The sequence below is a fragment of the Lithobates pipiens genome, unplaced genomic scaffold (assembly GCF_037356315.1).
Source record: "Lithobates pipiens isolate NorthernLeopardFrog02 unplaced genomic scaffold, aLitPip1_a1.2 Scaffold_18, whole genome shotgun sequence".
NCBI classification, from domain to species: Eukaryota; Metazoa; Chordata; class Amphibia; order Anura; family Ranidae; genus Lithobates; species Lithobates pipiens.
The window spans coordinates 624,094,654-624,113,011 of record NW_027507758.1 but is presented as its reverse complement, the minus strand read 5'-3'; the positions used below and the strand labels follow the sequence as shown (position 1 = coordinate 624,113,011).

The 18,358-nt window shown below is 50.0% G+C and overlaps 2 protein-coding genes across 2 annotated transcripts in view; one reads left to right on the top strand and one right to left on the bottom strand.

Moving 5' to 3' along the window:
* The window catches only part of LOC143986866 (uncharacterized), a 273,378-nt gene that overhangs the window by 93,412 nt on the left and 161,608 nt on the right, over positions 1 to 18,358 (bottom strand).
* LOC143989440 (uncharacterized) overlaps positions 5,463 to 18,358 on the top strand; it is a 35,178-nt gene continuing 22,282 nt past the window's right edge. Inside the window, exon 1 of the mRNA XM_077489567.1 lies at positions 5,463 to 7,479. The gene's annotated coding sequence lies outside the window, so the exon portion shown is untranslated. The remainder of the gene's footprint in view (positions 7,480 to 18,358) is intronic.

Below are 18,358 nucleotides of genomic sequence, written 5' to 3'. Positions count from 1 at the left end.
TGTCAGGCGTGTGGAGCTGCCCCACTTTCAGACAAACTGATCTGTTTGAGATTGCCTCAGGGACGATGCTTAGGACAGAGTAGAACTCAGAACAGTGCGAGGATTTATTCTCAAAGTCGCATCATCCTTAAACATGTCAGAACCTTGGGCACTCCCAACATTTTCAGAACAGGACTCTGGTTCTCTTCATGAACTAGACATTGCCTCCACTTTGAAATGCTATCTGCAGGCCGCAGCATCATTCAGGGATTCCATCAGGCTGTTTATAATTCCCTGGGGCAAACACCAAGGCAAGGAGGCGTCAGCAAAGAACGATTGCCTCATGGATCGTTAGACTCATCCACAAGGTGTACAGGACAAAGGGGCTGGAACCCCCTTCGGCGGTCAGGGCGCTCTCCACCAGAGCAGTTTCTGCCTTTTGGGCGGCAAGAGCGAATGTGTTAATTGAAACTATTTGTAGGGCAGCGACTTGGTCATCCCGACATACGTTTCTGAAACATTACAGGGTGGACCCAGGAGCTCTTGCATCGGTGGAGTTTGGCAGACAGGCAGTCACATCAGCCCTCGCTTCTTCTAAATAATAATTTCTTTAAAATAGACTTCTAAGCATCCCAACCCATCTCAGCTAGTTATTTGTCACAGGTATGCTGCCATGGAGGCACCAGGAAAACAGAAAATTGTACCATACTTACCGTAATTTTCTTTTCCTGGTGCCTATCCATGGCAGCATACATTCCCACCCTCGGTATTCTATATTACGGAGAATGCGGGGGCTGTACTAACCTTTTCTTTTATAATATTCACTAGTCCTGAGGGAGGAGCCAAGGCGGAGCTTGTCACAGGTATGCTGCCATGGATAGGCACCAGGAAAAGAAAATTACGGTAAGTATGGTACAATTTTCTGTTTTCTATTTACATCCATAAACCCCCCCCGTCATGTCTTCTCCATAGTCACTATGATGTATTTTATCCCCAACAGATGATGATACACACATATATAGTGTAAAGACCTAGATTAACCCCTTCAGGGGCAGAACATTTCCTTGGTTGCGTGCAGAGCCCGCCAGGAAGTCGGCGCAGCGCTAATCACAGGCAGTGAAATATTGCACGATCTCTGCAGCCGCGCATCGGGGCAATGTCTCACTGCCTGTGATTAGCGCAGTGCTGCACCGACTTCCTGGCGGGCTCTGCACGTATTCCATGCGAACACGCCTGAGCTCATCCCTACTTGCGGGGGCCGAAACATTCTCTTCATTTCGGAGATGTGTCACCTTCTCACCTTAGCAGGGATGAGGTTCGGGTTGGACTGAAATTTCACCCCAGTTTCCAGGATTTGAACTTTGGTGTTATTTGTGAACGATTCATTCAGGTTCTCATAATGTCCTGCATAGCCTTTGTGTCCAGTTACAGACTCACTAAAACCAAAAAAGGAGGAGGTGGATAATAGATCTGCTGATAAAAGAGAAATAGGTGCTAACAGGCTGCAGGAGATCTGCCGATGTAAAAAAAAAGTGCTAATTGGCTGCAGGAGATCTGCTAATAAAAAAAAAGAAATAAGTGCTAATAGACTGCATGAGATCTGCTAAAAAAAAGAGGAGAAAACAAGATAGGTGTTAATAGGCTGCAGGAGATCTGCCGAAAAAAGAGGAGGAAAGAAAAAAGAAACAAAAATGTGCTAATAGGCTGCAGGAGATCTGCTGGAGAAAAAAAAAAGAGATAGACGTTAATAGAATGCAAGAACTATGCTGAAAATGAAAATAAATATATGTTATTAGGCTGCAGGAGATCTGCTGCAGAAAAAAGTTGATAACTCTGCCCCCCATTATAGGAGTGGGCCTGTGATGAGCTAATAGCTTGATAACCCCACCCCCCACTATAGGAGTGGGCCTGAGATGAGCCAATAGATAGATAACCCCACCCCCACTATAGGAGTGGGTCTGAGATGAGCCAATAGATAGATAACCCCACCCCTCACTATAAGAGTGGGTCTGAGATGAGCTAATAGATAGATAACCCCACCCCTCACTATAAGAGGGGATGTGAGTTCATCCATAGTGTCAGTGTGGTGACAGTGAGTAGATCTCATTCAAAGGTACAGATGGGTGGAGAGGATTTGGTGAACTGTGTCTGAGTTGTGTGGAAGTGCTGACAGAAGTCTGCGTAGATTGCTGCTGAAAGTCTCCATGGTACAATTATGGGCTTCAATTGAGGTCCTTTGAAGCTCAATGGAGAGTCTCTGTTTGTGAATTTCTTTGATGTTCTCCTTAGACTTTCCTAATGTACTACAGCTGTGTCCTGCTGTGTGGGGAATCACAGCCAGGGCACAAGCCATAGTTAGTCAGGTTGAAAACAGACACAAGTCCATCTAGCTCAACCAAAAAAAAAAACAAATACAATCCCATATACACAATCCTATACCCACAGTTGATCCAGAGGAAGGCAAAAAAAAAACCAGCAAAGAATGCTCCAATTTACTCCAGCAGGGGAAACAATTCCTTCCTGATCCCCCCCCCCCCCCCCCCCCCGAGGTAATTTAACATTCCCTGGATCAACTTTACTTATAAATGTTAGTACCCAGTTATATTATGTACATTTAGGAAAGAATCCAGGCTTTTCTTAAAGCAATCTACTGAGCTGGCCAGAACCACCTCTGTATGGAGTCTATTCCACATTTTCACAGTTCTTACTGTGAAGAAACCTTTCTGTATCTGGAGATGAAATCTTTTTTCCTCTAGACATAAAGAGTGCCACATAGTCCTCTGTGATGACCTTAAACTGAATAACTCAACACCAAATTCACTATATGGACCACTTATGTATTTGTATGTGTTTTGTACTTATGTCGTACAGTGGCTCTGCTGTCAATAATTCCCAGACCCGTTGCAGAGGTCAAAAAATTGTATTTTGCATTTCCTGCTATCTGCAGGCCGAGCTATAATTCCTACACATTGGAAAACAACCACTATCCCAATGATCAGAGAATGGGTAGCAGAATTGAGACATATTACATAGTTAGTCAGGTTGAAAAAGGACACAGGTCCATCTAGTTCAACCAATAAAAAATAAAAAAATATTGTAATCCCATATACACAATTCTATACCCACAGTTGATCCAGAGGAAGGCGAAAAACCCCTTGCAGAGCATAATCCAATTTGCTACAGCAGGGGAAAAAATTCCTTCCTGATCACCCGAGAGGCAATGGGATACTCCCTGGATCAACTTTACCTATAAATGTTAGTACCCAGTTATATTATGTACTATTGTATATATATTATGAGGATGGAAGAGATAACCGCTTGTCTATATGACATGGCACTCAAAGTTTATGGCTCCATGGTACGTTTTGGATTGCTTTTTTTTACGTCTTCCAAATTCCAACCTTTCCTCTGATTGTTCAAACAGATTATTCTCTTATCTCCCTGATTCTGTCTAATCAGGGTATCGGATATGGCTCATTATGGGACCCAATTATACCACTAGACCCCTGATGAGAAAGCATGTCTAGTTCAACGACCTCTAGTGGATTTGATTGTTGGGTCTGGTATTGCATGTTGCAGTCTGTTGCCTACAACTTATTGGGTAGTTGTTTGTGAAGTGTTTCTTCTAAAGGGTACCTATCGCATGAGACATGTTCTTGTGAGATCTTAGTGTCTACTTGTTTTTCGTACTGTTTTAAAAACGCATAAACTCTATTCTTTTTAACCACTTCAGCCCCGGAAGAATTTACCCCCTTCCAGAGCACTTTTTGCGATTCGCCGCTGCGTCGCTTTAACTGACAATTGCGCGGTCGTGCGACGTGGCACCCAAACAAAATTGACGCCCTTTTTTTTCCCCACAAATAGAGCTTTCTTTTGGTGGTATTTGATCACCCCTGCGGTTTTTATTTTTTGCGCCATAAACAAAAAAAGAGCGACAATTTTGAAAAAAAAGCATTATTTTTTACTTTTTGCTATAATAAATATCCCCCAAAAATATATATAAAAAAAACATTTTTTCCCCTCAGTTTAGGCCGATACGTATTCTACATATTTTTGGTAAAAAAAAAAAATCGCAATAAGCGAATATTGATTGGTTGGCGCAAAAGTTATAGCGTTTACAAAATAGGGGATAGTTTTATGGCATTTTTTTAATTTTTTTAAATGGCGGCGATCAGCGATTTTTTATTGTGACTGTGACATTATGGTGGACCAATCGGACAATTTTGACACATTTTTGGAACCATTGTCATTTATACAGCAATCAGTGCTATACAAATGCACTGATTCCTGTGTAAATGACACTGGCAGTGAAGGGGTTAACCAGGGGTGGCAGTATAGGGGTTAAGTGTGTTCTAGGGGCGTGTTGCTAACTGTGGGGGGGCATGGCTGTGTTGTGCACATCACTGATCTCTGTTCCAATCACAGGGATTTGTGCTAGGCAGAAGGGGAAGATGCTGTTTACATCAGCATCTCCCCGTTCTACCTCTCCGTGAGGCGATCGCAGGTATCCCCGCGGCGATCGAGTCCGTGGGACCTGTGACCGGACTCATGGAGCTTCCCGCGGGCGCGCCCCGCCCCTTCTTAAAGGGCAACGTACAGGTACGTGATTTTGCTTCTACGTGCCCTTCTGCTGACGTATATCGGCGTGAAGCGGTCGGAAATGTATATAGCCTTGTAGTTGATACAAAGGAATAAAAAAAATACCCAGTTGCAGGACGGCCTTGTCTTCACTTAATTCTGTTTCATACAGTAGTAAGCTCCAGCTGCTGGGAATTTGCTGCCTTTTGCTGCTGCCTGCCTTGAGAGAGAATGGCTGAGCCACCCTCTGCTTGAATAATTCTGTCAGGAGAAGACCTCTGTTGACAAAAGGCAGAGGTTTCCCTGCAATAAAAATGATAGCATTTCAGCAGATACAAAGCTATGAAAAAAATCACTCAGTGGCAGGATGGCCTCATCTTCACTTTATCCTATTTCATACAGTAGTAAGCTCCAGCTGCTGGGACTTTGCTGCAATTTGCTGCTGCCTGCCTTGAGAATGGCTGAGCCACCCTCTGCTTGAATAATTCTGTCAGGGGAAGACCTTTTTTTGTCAAAAGGCAGAGGTTTACCTGCAATAAAAATGATAGCCTTGCAGCAGATACAAAGCTTCAAAAAAATCACTCAGTGGCAGGACGGCCTCATCTTCACTTGATCCTATTTCATAGAGTAGTAAGCTCCAGCTGTTGGGACCTTGCTGCATTTTGCTGCTGCCTGCCTTGAGAATGGCTGAGCCACCCTCTGCTTGAATAATTCTGTCAGGGGAAGACCTTTTTTGGCAAAAGGCAGAGGTTTCCCTGCAATAAAAATGATAGCCTTGCAGCAGATACAAAGCTTCGAAAAAATCACTCAGTGGCAGGATGGCCTCATCTTCACTTGATTCTATTTCATAGAGTAGTAAGCTCCAGCTGCTGGGACTTTGCTGCATTTTGCTGCTGCCTGCCTTGAGAATGGCTGAGCCACCCTCTGCTTGAATAATTCTGTCAGGAGAAGGATGAGGATGCATTATCAATGCTGAAAGACAACGGGCTGATCTTTGAGTGGGAGGATGCAGGCGTTGAAGGATTTGTCCGCCAGTCAACTACCTCCTGTGTGTGTGGGGGCTGTATCGTTTAGCCACGTTTGCAAAAGTAAAAGAAGGTGTTTTCCGCCTCTAGTTTGTCCTGCCCTACCACTGCTTTGTCTTTCAGCACCTTCTTGTAGGCAGAGGGTAATTCCCTTTGAATTATTACTCGTTATAGTTGGAGGAGCAACAATGCCATGTCTGCTTTTAAGGTATAAGAGGGGCCAGTTTGAGTCCATCTAAACTTGGGGGGGAACCAAGAAGGAGCGAAGAACAGAGAGAGAGAGTTGTTTGTGTGCTCTCCCCTTCGGAGGAGGGGCTGAGCAAGTACTGCAGGGCTTAGGCTCAGGAATGGGCATTATAAAAAAGGACCTAAGAGTCCTGGTGCCCAACGTGTGGCCCTCGTACCTCAGCAGTCTGTAATGGGATTAGGGACATAGCATTGAACTCTACAAGCCTCAAGTGACATGTTCCCAGTTTCATTTTGCCTTCTGCATCGTCTCCCCAGCCAACAATCTATCCTGCCCTCACTCTCTGACCCTCATTTTCCTCTATTAGGTCTGCAGTCTCTGATAGTCCTTCTCAAGCATTACATAAGTTAGGGTTTCACCGATACGTTTGCATGAGTACAAGGTGGGGGCCATTACAAGCATCGATTTCCCTGTATAGCATTCAATAAAGCAGCTGAGAGCCCCTTCAAACCCCCCCTTCCCCACCACGGCTTTCAAATGCTTTATTGAAAGCTATACAGGGAGATCTGTGATTGTAACTCCCACAACTGCCGCATCGATCGCCTCTGAATGTCCCCTGTGTCCTCCTTCAGTCCTCCTCCAGTCCTCCTCTGTGTCCTACTCCAGTCCCCCTCCATGTCCTTCACCATGCTCCTCCAGTCCCCCTCCATGTCCTTCGCCATGCTCCTCCAGTCCCCCTCCATGTCCTTCGCCATGCTCCTCCAGTCCCCCTCCATGTCCTTCGCCATGCTCCTCCAGTCCCCCTCCATGTCCTTCGCCATGCTCCTCCAGTCCCCCTCCATGTCCTCCTCCGTGTTTTTCCAGTCCCTCTTTGTGTCCTCCTCTGGACCCCCCTGTCCCAGATCTGTCAGGATGGAGATCGGAGGAAGGAGCCGGTAAATATGTAATTTACCAGCTCCATAATTTTCTGAATGTACAGAGTCAATGATCGCTGACTGTCCATTCATAACTGAGCATCATAAACTGTCCTTGCGATGCTTTAGTTTATGAATGGAGAGGAGCCGCTGTCTTCTGACCATTCATCTTCAGTGCAGCTGAGGCTGCAGAGAAAGGGACTGAGGAATCTGCTGTCCTCAGTCCCTTTCCCCCCTGTCTCAAATCCCCCTCCCCCTCCACCAACAGGACTGTTTAAAAAAATTAAAAAAGAGAAGGAATTGTAATAAATATTTAAAAGTTAAAAGATAAAAAAAAAACATTAACACCATCCACTAACCCCCCACCCCAAAAAAGAAAGCATTGTAAAAAAAAATAACAAAAAAAAAAATAAAAATTGTAAAAAAATATGAAAAAAATTAAATAATAAAAAAAAAATGATAAAAATAAAAAAACTACTGACACAGTCCACGCGTCATCACTGTCCATCAGTGCTGCATATTAGTGCCACTTTCAGATGACATTAACAAAAAGTATCAATAATCGGTATTGGAGAGTATTTAATTAAGTGGTATCAGTGCAACCATACACACAGTATATATATATATCTCCTAATATTGTACAACCAATACAGTCCTAATAATTCTCTGCTATCTTTCTAGAGAAACCTGCATAGATCACATGACCTTCTCAATGAGGATGGAGGAGGACCGGAGTCACATGACTGAGAAGATACTAAACCTCACCCTGGAGATCATCTACCTGCTGACCAGAGAGGTGAGGAGGATTCTGGGAGGTCACATGACATCACTCTTATCTCTATTAATAAAACACAGACCTGACCGGAGAGGTGAGGAGGATTCTGGGAGGTCACATGACATCACTCTTATTTCTATTAATAAAACACAGACCTGACCGGAGAGGTGAGGAGGATTCTGGGAGGTCACATGACATCACTCTTATCTCTATTAATAAGAGACAGACCTGACCGGAGAGGTGAGGAGGATTCTGGGAGGTCACATGACACCACACTTACCTCTATTAATAAGAGACAGACCTGACCGGAGAGGTGAGGAGGATTCTGGGAGGTCACATGACATCACTCTTATCTCTATTAACCACTTGCCGACCAGCCACCACAGTTGTACTGCGGCAGAATGGCACGGCTGGGCAAAGCGTTATGTTATGTCACTTTACCCTGTGGCCACTAGGGGCACACTAGCACCCGCTGCTCGCCCCCGATGCGATGCGAGTGGCTGGCGGTCACGATCACGCACACAGGGAACCAGGATCTGTGTGTTTCCGGTTCTCTGAGGGGGAGAAGAGACAGATCGTCTGTTCATACAGAGTATGTCATCTCCCCTTCACAGTCCCCTCCCCCCTTCAGTTAGAAAACACACACTAGGGAACACAATTAACCCCTTGATCGTCCCCCTAGTGTTAACCCCTTCCTTGCCAGCAACATTTTTACAGTAATCAATGCATTTTTATAGCACTGATCGCTGTATGAATGCCACTGGTCTAAAAAATGTGTCAAAATTGTGCGATGTGTCCGCCATAATGTCACAGTCCGGACAAAAATCGCAGATCGCCGCCATAACTAGTAAAAAAAAATATAATAATAAAAATGCAATAAAACTATCCCCTATTTTATAGCTATAACTTTTGCGCAAAGCAATCAATGTACGCTTATTGCATATTTTGTTACCAAAAATAAGTAGAAGAATACATATCAGCCTAAACTGAGGGTAAAAAAATTATGTATTTTTGGGGGATAGTTATAGCAAAAAGTAAAAAATAATGCACTTTTTTCAAAATTGACGCTTTTTTTTGTTTATAGCGCAAAAAATCAAAACCGCAGCGGTGATCAAATACCAAAAGAAAGCTCTATTTGTGGGAAAAAAAGGACGGGTGCAGCGTCGCACGACCGTGCAGTTGTCAGTTAAAGCGACGCAGTGCCGAATCACAAAAAGTGCTCTGGTCAGGAAGGGGGTAAAATCTTCCGGGGCTGAATCGGTTAATAAAACACAGAACTGACCGGAAAGGGGAAGAGGATTCTGGGAGGTCACGTGACATCACTCTTATCTCTATTAATAAAACACAGACCTGACCGAAGAGGTGAGGAGGATTCTGGGAGGTCACATGACATCACTCTTATCTCTATTAATAGAACACAGACCTGACCGGAGAGGTGAGGAGGATATTATGAGGTCACATGACATCACTCTTATCTCTATTAATAAAACGCAGACCTGACCGGAGAGGTGAGGAGGATTCTGGGAGGTCACATGACATCACTCTTATCTCTATTAATAAAACACAGACCTGACCGAAGAGGTGAGGAGGATTCTGGGAGGTCACATGACATCACTCTTATCTCTATTAATAGAACACAGACCTGACTGGAGAGGTGAGGAGGATATTATGAGGTCACATGACATCACTCTTATCTCTATTAATAAAACACAGACCTGACTGGAGAGGTGAGGAGGATTCTGGGATACTAAGGCTGCGTACACACGCGCGGACTGTTTGCCCAACCTTGTTCGTCAAACAGTTTCGGCAAACAGTCCGCTCAAAATTTGCATGAGCGGACTTGCCCACACACGAGCGGACTGTTTCAACGAACTGTTTGCCAAACAGTCCGCTCAACTTTTGAAATGAACGGACTCGCCCACGTAAGGCGGAGGCAAATCCGCCCATTTCGAGCGTGTGTACAGGTAGGCGGGGCCCGCGAAGGAGACGTCGCGGGCTCCGCCGCCTGGAATGGGCTTAAAGGGGAACCCCAACGCCGAAAAAAATCGGCGTGGGGGTTCCCCCAAAGTCCACACCAGACCCTTGTCCGAGCACGCTACCCGGCCGGCCAGGAAAGGGGGGCGAGCGAGCGCGCCCCCCCTCCTGAGCCGTACCAGGCCGCGTGCCCTCAACATGGGGGGGTGCCTTGGGGAAGGGGGGGCCGCGCGGCTCCCCCACCCCAAAGCACCTTGTCCCCATGTTGATGAGGACAAGGGCCTCTTCCCGACAACCCTGGCCGTTGGTTGTCGGGGTCTGCGGGCGGGGGGCTTATCGGAATCCGGGAGCCCCCTTTAAGAAGGGGGCCCCCGGATACCGGCCCCCCACCCTATGTGAATGAGTATGGGGTACAATGTACCCCTACCCATTCACCTGTGAAATAAAGTACAAAAAAAAACACAACACAGGGGAAAAAATATTTTATTGCACAGCTCCGGGGGTCTTCCGTCTTCGGGGGTCTTCTCGCCGGACTCCTCCGCTATGTGTGTGTAGCTCTTTTACTAGCGGAGGAGTCCGGCTTTCTTCCTCCCCGCCGCCGGCCTCTTCTCCCGACTTCGGGGGTCTTGTCCCCCTCTTCGGTTCTTCTGCCGGGCCACCGCGCCTTCTTGTAGCTCTTTTACAGGCGGTGGCCCGGTCTTCTGTCGCCGCTGCCTTCCGTTCTTCTGTCGCCGCCTTCGGTTCTTCTGCCGGGCCACCGCGCCTTCTTGTAGCTCTTTTACAGGCGGTGGCCCGGTCTTCTGCCGCCCGTGTGTACGCGGCCTAACATGATATTCCTATTGGTTCCCCAATACAGAGATTTCCTCCTATAGACATTTATAGAGGAGGACACTCCTACAGAGATCAGCCCAGTGGGTCATTAACACTAAATACATTCCTCCACCCATACTGCTCACTGATTGGTACAGAGTAGGGCAAGGACTGGGTGATATCAGCCTGTAATCCCCTGGTCACTTTCCTGAGCTGTGTTCCCGGTCCTGTATTCCTGGATTTCTCTCCAATAATCTTCAATCTCTGTGCTGCAGACCTTACTAGCCACTTGACCTCCGGAAAATCCCCCCCTCCCTTCCTGACCAGGCAATTTTTTTGTGATATGGCACTGCGGTATCTGAACTGACAATTGCGCGGTCATGCAACACTTACCCAAATAATGTATGCCGTTTTTTTTCCCCGCAAATAGAGCTTTCTTTGGTAGTATTTGTTCACCTCTGCGGTTTGTATTTTTTTTGTGCTATAAACAACACAACAGCGGTGCCACTGGCTCCTGCGGCTGTCAATCCACGTCAGTTAGCCAATCAGGAGAGAGAGAGGGCGGGGCCGAACAGCAGCTCTGTGTCTAAATGGACACATAGAGCTGGATAGGAGGGAGGAGGTGCCAGGAGCTGCAAAGAGTGACCCGAGAAGAGGAGGAATCTGGGCTGCTCTGTGCAAAACCAACTGCACATAGCGGGTAAGTTGAACATGTTTGTTGTTTTTTTTTAAATGGAGTCTATTTAATTTTTTTTATACTAGTAATGGTGGCGATCAGATGCAATATTGTGGCAGACGGTCGGACACTAACTGACACTTATGACACTCTGCAAGAACCAGTGACACTAGAACAGTGCTAAAAATATACACTGTCACTGTACTAATGACACTGGCTGGGAAGGGGTAAAGCCCTATACACACTATCAGTTTTTCTGCTGAGTTTTTCCTTCAGGTTTACCAAAACCATGTAGTAGAAGGGCCTGCCTGATTGCATACAAATTGAAACTCCTAAGGTTTGACCTCATATTATATGGTTTTGGTAAATCTGAAGGAAAAACTCAGCAGAAAAACTGATAGTGTGTATGGGGCTTTAAACATCTAGGGTGATCTAAAGGTTAACTGTGTGCCTAGCCTGTGTTTTTGTGTCATGTGTGTGCCGATTTTACTCCCGGGAAGTCATGGATTTTTTATAAAGCAGGGACACAAAACCCATCAACCCCCCCAAATGGATATGTGCCTTGTTTACATGGACAGATTTCCATTCTGAGTCTCTGCCTGACGATCGGTGGATGCTGGCGGACATCCAGTGCCTGCAACCTCCTGTGAATAATCACATACCGTATTTATCACCGTATAACAGGCGCCGGCGTATAACACGCACCCCAAGTTTAGGAGGGAATTTTAAAGAAAAAAACTTTTAGGAGGGAAGTTTAAGGAAAAAAACTTACATTTAAATGCCCATCAATGCAGCCTTATCATGTCATCGTGTCATTTGAAGCCTTGTCAGTCATTATCAGCCTTACATTGCAGCCATGTCAGTCATTTGCAGCCTTGTCAGTTTCTTTTGCAGGCTTTCCGTTTAAAAATGGCGCCGCCCGGGCGGACTCCCCCCCTGGAATTTTACACCGCATATGCAGATACTTTAGTCCCCCAACTCCATGACCTGTTTAACCACTTGCTTACTGGGCACTTAAACCCCCCTCAGTCCCAGACCAATTTTCAGCTTTCAGCGCTGATGCACTTTGAATGACAATTGCGCGGGCATACAACACTGTACCCAAATGAAATTTTTATCATTTTTTTCCCACAAATAGAGCTTTCTTTTGGTGGTATTTAGTTACAGCTCAGAGTTTTATTTTTTGCTAAACAAACAAAAAAGATGCAAAAAAAAATAAAAAATCATGTTTAATAGTTTGTTATAAAATTTTGCAAATGGGTCATTTTTCTCCTTCATTGAAGTGCGCTGATGAGGCGGCACTGATAGGCTGCATTGGTGGGCACTGATAGGCTGCACTGGTGGGCACTGATAGGCATAGTTAAGGCGGCACTAATAGGCACAGATAAGGCGGCACCGATGGGCACAGATAAGGCGGCACTGATGGGCAAAGATGGGCACAGATAAGATGGCACGGATGGATGGCACAGATGGGTGGCACGGATGGGTGGCACTAAGGGGCACTGATAGGTACCACTGATAGATGGGACTGATGGGCACTGATAGGTGGCTCTGATAGGTGGCACTGCTGGGCACTGATGGGCGGCACTGATGGGCACTGGTAGATGACACTGATGGGCACGGATATGTGGCACTGGGGTGCAGCACCTTTGTTGAGGCAGATTGTGGGCATTGCTGGGTGGCACGGTGGGCACTGCTGGGTGGCACTGCTGGGTGGCACTATGGGCACTGCTGGGTGGCACTGACGGCGGGCACTTATTTTTTAATAATGTTTAGCCTGCAGGTGGGCACTGGCAGGGCTGGCCGGTGATCGGCTCTTTTTTTTTCTCCTCGCGCTGTCAGCGCGAGGAGGAATAATAGCCGATTACCGGCTCCGTTATATCACATGATCAGCTGTCATTGGCTGACAGCTGATCACGTGATAAGGGGTCGGGATCGACCCCTTGCTCGGATCGGTGATCAGGCGAGTCTCATAGACTCGCCGATCACGGGGCACGCAGGCCGCTCGTGCAGGGGACGACGTCAATAGACGTAGTCCCGGAAAAGGAGATCCGCGCTGTATCCGTCATTCGGCTATAGCGCGGGTCTCAAGTGGTTAAACATATCTTTGAATCAGGTTCCTTACCCCCATCCATGAGGGAAGCCCACATAGTACTAATTCCCAAACCAGGGAAAAACCTAGAACTCCCCGAATCATACCGCCCCATTTCCCTACTCCAACTCGACATTAAAGTCTTGGCCAAGATCCTGGCGCTACGCCTAAACACCGTAATGCTTACCCTAATTCACCCTGATCAGGTGGGGTTTATGCCAGCTAAAAATACGGCCTATAATCTGTATAGACTCCATATGATTCTACAGGCCGAGCGTGACCATTTAGGCACTAGAGCAGTTGTATCACTCGACGCCGCTAAAGCGTTCGATTCAGTCGAATGGCTTTACCTCTGGGAATGCCTAGCCAGATTTGGGTTTGGGCCTCGCTTTATTAGGTGGGTCCGTCTGCTATACCAGAACCTCTGCGCCAGGATCTTGGTCAATGGTAGAAAATCCGAACCCTTCCCCCTCTCTAGAGGTACACATCAAGGATGCCCCCTATCCCCTCTTCTATATGCCCTAGCGGTGGAACCCCTCGCATTCGCCATTAGAACACACCCTGACATACGGGGCTTATGGAGTGGAGGCCTGGAAGAAAAAAATCAGCCTTAATGCAGACGACATGCTGCTGTACCTGGCTGATATGGGTCCGTCCCTACAGACGGCTCTTGAGACCATCCGGGCCTATGGACATCACTCTTCGTTCTCTGCAATTTTCAGCTGTTCTCCGTTCACTGTCACTCCTATAAAAGACAGTTTTCATTGTTTCCTCACTCTCTGACTAAGGTCCATGAATAAAGAAATGATCTGGTAGGAGATCAGAGGACCCATTTACTAGTTACCTTGAGGGGGGAATTGTAAGATCATCAGAGACAAAGCTGCCTGATGTGGGCGGAGTCCTGGTTTAGGGGAACCAATCAGCTCATGCAGGGGCGGACTGACAACTCATGGGGCCCCGGGCAATAGAAGATCATGGGGCCCCCTTGATCCCAACACTCAAGCTACACCTGCACAGGGGTACACTGGAGGGAGAACGCACACACAGGCGGACACTGGGGGGAGAATGCACACACAGGCGGACACTGGGGGGAGAATGCACACACAGGCGGACACTGGGGGGAGAATGCACACACAGGCGGACACTGGGGGGAGAATGCACACACAGGCGGACACTGGGGGGAGAATGCACACACAGGCGGACACTGGGGGGAGAACGCACACACAGTGGGACACTGGGGGGAGAACGCACACACAGAGGGACACTGGGGGGAGAACGCACACACAGGGGGACACTGGGGGGAGAACGCACACACAGGGGGACACTGGGGGGAGAACGCACACACAGGGGGACACTGGGGGGAGAACGCACACACAGGGGGACACTGGGGGGAGAACGCACACACTGGGGGGAGAACGCACACACAGGGGGACACTGGAGGGAGAACGCACACACAGGGGGACACTGGAGGGAGAACGCACACACACACACACACACACACACACAGGGGGACCCTGGAGGGAGAACGCACACACAGGGGGACCCTGGGGGGAGAAAACGCACACACAAGGGGACACTGGAGGGAGAACGCACACACACACACACACGGGGACACTGGAGGGAGAATGCACACACAGGGGGACACTGGATGGAGAATGCACACACGGTGGGACACTGGAGGGAGAATGCACACACGGTGGGACACTGGAGGGAGAACGCACACACGGGGTGACACTGGGGGGAGAACTCACACATGGGGTGACACTGGAGGGAGAACGCACACATGGGGGGACACTGGAGGGAGAACACACACAGGGGGACACTGGAGGGAGAACGCACACACACAAGGAACACTAGAGGGAGAACGCACACACACACACAGGGGGACATTGGAGGGAGAACGCACACACACACACACACGGGGACACTGGAGGGAGAATGCACACACGGGGACACTGGAGGGAGAATGCACACACGGGGGGACACTGGAGGGAGAATGCACACACGGGGGGACACTGGAGGGAGAATGCACACACGGGGGGACACTGGAGGGAGAACGCACACACAAGGGGACACTGGAGGGAGAACGCACACACACACACACACGGGGACACTGGAGGGAGAATGCACACACGGTGGGACACTGGAGGGAGAATGCACACACGGTGGGACACTGGATGGAGAATGCACACACGGTGGGACACTGGAGGGAGAATGCACACACGGTGGGACACTGGAGGGAGAATGCACACACGGTGGGACACTGGAGGGAGAACGCACACACGGGGTGACACTGGGGGGAGAACGCACACACACAGGAACACTAGAGGGAGAACGCACACACACACACAGGAGGACATTGGAGGGAGAACGCACACACACACACGGGGACACTGGAGGGAGAATGCACACACGGGGACACTGGAGGGAGAACGCACACACGGGGGGACACTGGAGGGAGAATGCACACAGGGGGGGGACACTGGAGGGAGAACGCACACACAAGGGGACACTGGAGGGAGAACGCACACACAGGGGGACACTGGAGGGAGAACGCACACACATAGGAACACTGGAGGGAGAATGCACACACACAGGGGGACACTGGAGGGATAACGCGCACACACACACACACACACACACACACAGGGGGACCCTGGAGGGAGAACGCACACACAGGGGGACACTGGGGGGAGAAACGCACACACGGGGACACTAGGGGGAGAAACGCACACACAGGGGGACACTGGAGAGAGAACACACACACACAGGGGGACACTGGAGAGAGAACACACACAGGGGGACACTGGAGGGCGAGCACACACAGGGGGCCACTGGAGGGAGAGTGCACACACAGGGGGACACTGGAGGAAGAATGCACACACGGGGGGACACTGGAGGGAGAACGCACACACGGGGTGACACTGGAGGGAGAATGCACACACGGTGGGACACTGGAGGGAGAACGCACACACGGGGTGACACTGGGGGGAGAACGCACACATGGGGTGACACTGGAGGGAGAACGCACACATGGGGGGACACTGGAGGGAGAACACACACAGGGGGACACTGGAGGGAGAACGCACACACACAAGGAACACTAGAGGGAGAACGCACACACACACACAGGGGGACATTGGAGGGAGAACGCACACACACACACACACGGGGACACTGGAGGGAGAATGCACACACGGGGACACTGGAGGGAGAATGCACACACGGGGGGACACTGGAGGGAGAATGCACACACGGGGGGACACTGGAGGGAGAACGCACACACAAGGGGACACTGGAGGGAGAACGCACACACACACACACACGGGGACACTGGAGGGAGAATGCACACACGGTGGGACACTGGATGGAGAATGCACACACATAGGAACACTGGAGGGAGAATGCACACACACAGGGGGACACTGGAGGGATAACGCGCACACACACACACACACACACACACACAGGGGGACCCTGGAGGGAGAACGCACACACAGGGGGACACTGGGGGGAGAAACGCACACACGGGGACACTAGGGGGAGAAACGCACACACAGGGGGACACTGGAGAGAGAACACACACACACAGGGGGACACTGGAGAGAGAACACACACAGGGGGACACTGGAGGGCGAGCACACACAGGGGGCCACTGGAGGGAGAGTGCACACACAGGGGGACACTGGAGGAAGAATGCACACACGGGGGGACACTGGAGGGAGAACGCACACACGGGGTGACACTGGAGGGAGAATGCACACACGGTGGGACACTGGAGGGAGAACGCACACACGGGGTGACACTGGGGGGAGAACGCACACATGGGGTGACACTGGAGGGAGAACGCACACATGGGGGGACACTGGAGGGAGAACACACACAGGGGGACACTGGAGGGAGAACGCACACACACAAGGAACACTAGAGGGAGAACGCACACACACACACAGGGGGACATTGGAGGGAGAACGCACACACACACACACACGGGGACACTGGAGGGAGAATGCACACACGGGGACACTGGAGGGAGAATGCACACACGGGGGGACACTGGAGGGAGAATGCACACACGGGGGGACACTGGAGGGAGAACGCACACACAAGGGGACACTGGAGGGAGAACGCACACACACACACACACGGGGACACTGGAGGGAGAATGCACACACGGTGGGACACTGGATGGAGAATGCACACACGGTGGGACACTGGAGGGAGAATGCACACACGGTGGGACACTGGAGGGAGAATGCACACACGGTGGGACACTGGAGGGAGAACGCACACACGGGGTGACACTGGGGGGAGAACGCACACACACAGGAACACTAGAGGGAGAACGCACACACACACACAGGAGGACATTGGAGGGAGAACGCACACACACACACGGGGACACTGCAGGGAGAATGCACACACGGGGACACTGGAGGGAGAACGCACACACGGGGGGACACTGGAGGGAGAATGCACACAGGGGGGGGACACTGGAGGGAGAACGCACACACAAGGGGACACTGGAGGGAGAACGCACACACAGGGGGACACTGGAGGGAGAACGCACACACATAGGAACACTGGAGGGAGAATGCACACACACAGGGGGACACTGGAGGGATAACGCGCACACACACACACACACACACACACACAGGGGGACCCTGGAGGGAGAACGCACACACAGGGGGACACTGGGGGGAGAAACGCACACACGGGGACACTAGGGGGAGAAACGCACACACAGGGGGACACTGGAGAGAGAACACACACACACAGGGGGACACTGGAGAGAGAACACACACAGGGGGACACTGGAGGGCGAGCACACACAGGGGGCCACTGGAGGGAGAGTGCACACACAGGGGGACACTGGAGGAAGAATGCACACACGGGGGGACACTGGAGGGAGAACGCACACACGGGGTGACACTGGAGGGAGAACGCACACACGGGGTGACACTGGAGGGAGAACGCACACACGGGGTGACACTGGAGGGAGAACGCACACACAGGGGGACACTGGGGGGAGAAACGCACACACGGGGACACTGGGGAGAGAAACGCAGACACAGGGGGACACTGGAGGGAGAACGCACACACACAGGAACACTGGAGGGAGAATGCACACACACAGGGGGACCCTGGAGGGAGAACGCACACACAGGGGGACACTGGGGGGGAGAAACGCACACACGGGGACACTGGGGGGAGAAACGCACACACAGGGGGACACTGGAGGGAGAATGCACACACAGGGGGACACTGGAGGGAGAACACACACACAGGGGGACACTGGAGAGAGAACACACACACAAAGGGGGACACTGGAGGGGGAACACACA